The 5647-nt window shown below is 45.5% G+C and overlaps 1 long non-coding RNA gene across 1 annotated transcript; it reads right to left on the minus strand.

Moving 5' to 3' along the window:
- Window positions 1-646: 646 nt before the first annotated feature.
- On the minus strand, window positions 647-5427 carry LOC131421553 (uncharacterized). Its single transcript, XR_009223899.1, has 4 exons — window positions 5390-5427; window positions 4507-4583; window positions 992-1057; window positions 647-844 (listed from the first exon to the last, which is right to left on the minus strand). It is a non-coding gene; the product is annotated as an uncharacterized LOC131421553 (long non-coding RNA).
- Between the last annotated feature and the right edge of the window lie 220 nt (window positions 5428-5647).

The raw sequence follows: 5647 nt of genomic DNA on the forward strand, positions 1-5647 counted from the left end.
TGTACAGCAATCTCCTTTCGGACATTTTTACCTTCCTGGGAAGGAAGAAGGAGCACAATGGTGGGACGAGACGGGTTCTACATTGTGCTCATGGGGAAACTGAGACCTCACTTCATGAGAAATCAGAGGAGGCTAGGATTCAGACCCACTTTCTGCTCACTCCATGTTTACTGCCTCTCAGCTCCACACAGAGCTCCTTGCTCCACTGAGATGGCAATTTGGGCCAGTGGTCTTGGGGGTGCCCCCCCAACCTCCTTCCCCACGGCCTCCCTGCCCTGCACTGCTCCCGGGCTTCTCACTAGGACCCATGCTGGGGATGTTCCAGTTGAGGCGCCAAGCTGCCTCACCTCCCAGCTTGGGGTCCCTGCCACCTCTTCGTCCTCAGCCACCTCCTTCCCAGCAGGAATGGGGCTGGCTGCTTCCTCCCCTGGGGACCTCACCTCCCCGTCATCCTGAGACAAGATGTCAGTCTCCTCCTTGGGGGCAGCATCATTCAGTCTTCCCATTGCTTTGGGGGTCATGGCCTGCAGGGAGGAACAAGAGGGCAGAATATAGGCAGAAAGGCCCTCAGAATGCCTCCTCCCTCCCCTTGTTCTCCGCACTTGGACTGTGTATAGTTCTTTGCTTTTCCAGGGATGTACTTCCCTTCTCAGCTCAAGCTGTGGTGCAGTTGCGAGTTTCCTGGAGGGGGCGCTGCCACTATCTCTGGGACTCGCTGCCATGAGCTGAGGTGTCCCTGGGTCTCATGGAGCTCTGACAGGAGACAGCCCCAGCCCTGGGCCCTTACAGGGGAGGCCTCACTTACCTCAGAGGCTTGCTTCTTCCCGCTCTTAACTCTGCGTCTCTACAGAGGGAAACAGGAGAGGTGACACACAGCTATGAGTGGCTGGAAGTCTTTCCCTGGCTGGCCCGTTCTCTCACTGTGCCTTCCAAGGGTGCCCAGGACAGCCACCCCACTCCAGGGGAAGAGGGGACCCCAGCCCTTACCCACCTGAGTGGTCACAGGGTAGCACTTATCCATCAGCCCCCACACTAGCCTTAAGGTCTCTCCTATGGGCTGCATGACAAGGAGAGAGAGGAGGAGGAGGGGAGGCTGAGGTGACATCTAAGGGCTCAGCTACGCACTAGCCCACCATCAATGCCTGCATCTGCAGACACGTAAAACTACCAGAGATTTAAGGAAAACTTCAAACAAACAGTAATTGATGTCTTTAGAAAGATAAAACTTTGCAGTCATAAAACAAGAATAGGCTCTAATATAGAAATATTCAAACAACCACCACTAATTTGTGGAAAACAAAAATATGATATGATAATGGGAATGAAAAATCTCAGCAAAGTGTAGAAGATAAAAGTTGAAAATATATTTCCCAGAAAGAACAGAGAGAGATCAAGAGCCCCAGCAGCTAAATCACAGATCTTTCTGAAAGAAGGAACAGATACTGGAGTGGCAGAGAGAGACACCAAATAAAAACATTGCTTTTTTATCAAGACAATCTCCCAAAGATGAGGGCAAATGAGTTTCCAGATGAGAAGGAATCACCAAGCGTCCAGGAAATGGATGAAGGAGACCCATCCCAGATTATGGCATAAATAGTTTCAGAACACTGAGGACAAAGAAGAACCTAAAAACTTCCAGAGATGCAAAGAAAAACGTCTGTTTCAGGAATTCAACTTTCACCAGACTTTTCAACACCAACCTTTGAAGCCAGAAGACAATGAAGATCTTCAAAATCTGTGAGAAAATTATTTCTAGTCTAGAATTCTATACCTAGCCAAACTCTTAGTTGAGTATGAATTAAGACCTTTTCAGACATGTAATATCTCAAGATTAGCCCTCAGGAAGCACCTGGAGGTTATACTCTACCAAAATGAAAGAGTAACATGGGCTCCCACACATGAGAGAAGTGAAGTGGTCCCCAGAACAACGGTGAAGAGAGATCCCACAACAGCTGAGCATCCCATCCAGATGGAAACAGGAGGATGGAGGGCTCCATGAGCTATGTCTCCATGAAAACGATCATACTGATAAATCAGCTAATTTGCCTAAATGTATTGCAAGGAGATTTATATTTTTGGCAGAGAGCTTGGATGAATTAATTATGGATAGAGAAAACTAAAATTTAAACAAAGAGGCAAAACCAAAATTATACACAAAGAAGGGTAATCATAGTATACTACGTGACTCAGCTAGGAATACTGTTTACATTGTTTTAAAATGTAAACCTTCAATATTGGTCTAATAAAAATTATGACATACTTATAGTCATGTGTCACTTAATGACGGGGATACGTTCTGAGAAATGCATCATTAGGCCATTTTGTCTTTGTGCAAACATCATAGAGTGTACTTACACAAACCTAGATGGTATAGCCTACTACACACATAGGCTATATGGTACTATTCTTATGGGACCACTGTCGTGTCTGCAGTCAATCATTGATCGAAATGTCGTTATGTGATGCATGACTATATTAGAGTAGCTAGAAAAAAAGAAAGTGAAGTGGCAGTGGATGTGGAACAACTGGAACCTCTCTTTCATTGCTGGTGAGAATGCAAAGTGAGTACCAGCCACTTTGGAGAACTTTGACAGTTTTTTACAAAACTAAACATATACTTACCACATGCCCCAACAATCCCACTGCTAGATATTTACCTAAGTGAAAAGAAAACCTATGTTCATACAAAACTTATACAGGACTATTTACAGTGGTTTTATTTGTAATTGCTAAAAACTAGAAACAATCCAAGTGTCTCCTAACTGGTAAATGGACAAACTGTTGTACATCCAAACAATGGGTGACTACGTGGCAATAAGAAGAAACAAGTTATTGCTACACTCAACAATTGGATGGATCTCAGATTCATTGTGCTAAGTGAAAGAAATCAGACTCAAAAGTCTACATATGGGGTGTTTTCACTTACAGGACAATCTTGCAAAGGTAAAACTATAGGAACAGAAGACTGTTCACTGGATGCCAGGTGCTGGGAGTAGGGGAAGGGTTGACTACAGTGAGTCCAAGGGAATTTTTTGAAGTGATGGAACTGTTCTGTGTCTTGGTTGTGGTGGCGGTTACACAACTGTATACATTTCTCGAAACTCACAGAACTTTACACTAAAAAAGATGAATTTTACTCTATGTAAATAATACCTTAATTTTAAAAAAATGAATAAAAGTGCCTACTGTTGGGGAGGGAGACTTAAAAGCCAAGATCATAAAAATCAGCAGAAATGATACTTAAAAATTTTAACAATTGAAGATGTCATTACTCAGATTCAAAAATTTACAACTCCAAAAACCAGAATATAACTGTGTTGGAAGGCTGGAGAGAGGTGAAATGTGTATTGGAGGTGGCACTAAGTGTACAGTTGTTGCAAAAGCTAAATCCTCATGTTCCATTATAGGAATTCACTGGATAATGTTTAAATCTGAAAAATCAAGACAAAGCAGGATAGGCTTTCTATTTACAAACACAGAGGCAAAATCGAAGGCTATAGCTGGAAAAGTTGGAAGCTGGAAAGATTCCCCTCTGGGTTGCAGGAATCATGGGTGATGAGTGGTGGGTCAAAAGGCAGCTAGTTTTTTGTTTCAAGTCTTAAAACTTTGACACATCAAATTATGTACATGCATTTCTTTGACGACAGTATAACTTTTCAAAATGGAAATCTGACTGGTTAATTTAAAAAAAAAAAAGGAAGCAAAATGGGACTCAGTGATCTTCAAGGCACCTGCCAACACGGGCCTTCTTAGTGGCTCCCCAGCCTCCGAACAGTCACTCCCACAGGTGCAGCCCACACTTTTCAGTGTTGCTGGGTCACAGATAACCTTGTCCCCACAGGAATCTCCTCTTTCCAATAGCACTGGATGGAGAGCAGGAGGCCTCCAGAGACCAGGTATGTTGTTCTGTCCTGTCACTTGCGGTAGCCTGGGTCTAGTCACTGTCCCTCTGGGAGCCTGTTTCCTCATCTTTAAAATGGGAGCTGCTGGTTGCTGTGAGGTTTAAGTGACATAACAGATGGGCAGCATCTAATACAGCACGTGGCCCTCAGTGGACATCCAGTCGGCATCCATTTGCATTCTCATGACCAAGGGCTGGGAGTAGGGGCTTCTGCCATAGGTTCCTGCATCTGAGACATCAAAGAGGGTATGCAACACCAGGCAGGTGTCCTGCTCACCCTCACCCCATTCACACAGGAGTGTAGAACTACATTCCAAGGCTACTCACATCCATTAGGGATCATCTGTTCCTTCAGGTGCAGTCTAGGCCACTGCCATGGAGCTCTGAGGTGACCACATAGTCAGCCCATGAGGGGTGGTCCTCTGTTTTGACACTTTGCCAGAAATACAGGGAATTTCCTGCAGAGCCCTCACGTTCACACACACACACACACACACACACACACACACACACAGTTGGTTGACCATCTGAGGTCAAGGAGCATGACCCTTATTCGGGCTACAGTGAGACTGTCCCAGCCTCTAGGCCCTGACAGAGCTCCCTACCTGTGATGATTCCCCAGCAATCTCATGGTCAGGGGCTGTTTTCCCCACAGACCCATGAAAATAGTAGTACACCACTCCTGCAGGAAGGTGAAGGAAGACTTATTAAAACACTTAAAAGAGAGATGTAATTATTTTTAAACATCAATATTTATAATATTCCAGAAATCATATCCTTTTAAACTATTTAAGCCTGTGATGAAAGATATTAGGTATTAACTTAAAATGTGTGAGGGGATATATAGTTTTTCCAATGTATGCAAGCAAAACATTAAAGATCACTGCTGTAGGACGTTATTAGGTTGTGTGGGTTTTTTGGTTTGTTTGTGGGTTGTTTTTTTAACATTGAGTTTAATTTCTTGCATTTTTATTTGTGAGGAAGATTGGCCCTGTGCTAACGTCTGTTGCCAATCTTGCACTTTTTTTTTTTCTCCCCAAAGCCCCAGTACATAGTTGTTTACCATAGTTGTAGGGCTGTAGCTCTTCTGTGTGGGATGCCGCCTCAGCATGGCTGGATGATCGGTGAGTCAGTCCATGCCCAGGATCTGAACTGGAAAACCCCGGGCCACCAAAGCAGAATGTGTGAACTTAACACTACACACTGGGCCAGCCCACGTGGGGTTGTTTGTTTCTTTGCGGGGGAGGAAGTATGCGGTTTAGAGTTAGACATGAGTTCAAATCCCAGGTTCACTATGAAGGTGCAGAGGGAAGGAAGGGAGAAAGAAGGCCAGCTTTGGCTCTGAGCAGAGTGGAGCTCCTGGGGAGCTAGGTACATGGCAACCTCAGGAGGGGGCCTCTGGGAGCCCTGGTGGCACCTGGAGACTGCGGTGGCTCTGAGGGGAGAACCAGTTTTATTCCCAACTCACCCCAGCACCCAGGCCCTTACCTGCAAGAAGGGAGATCTGTACTACATACAGGGTCCTGTAGAGCCTGGAAGGAAAGCAGAGCTGAGTGGGAGGGTGGGGTCTCCCGGGCCATCACCGGTGGTCCTGGCTTTCCTCCCCAATCTGAGCTCCAGGACCTACTCCACCAGGGCGTGTCTAATCAACACTGTGGATGAATCAATCCCTCAGCTCTAACAGGGCTCAGCCTGGGCTCCCTGCTGACTGGCCCTCATGACTCTGTGTGTCTGCCTACTTCAAAA

The sequence above is a fragment of the Diceros bicornis genome, chromosome 25 (assembly GCF_020826845.1).
Source record: "Diceros bicornis minor isolate mBicDic1 chromosome 25, mDicBic1.mat.cur, whole genome shotgun sequence".
In the NCBI taxonomy this organism is placed as follows: Eukaryota; Metazoa; Chordata; class Mammalia; order Perissodactyla; family Rhinocerotidae; genus Diceros; species Diceros bicornis.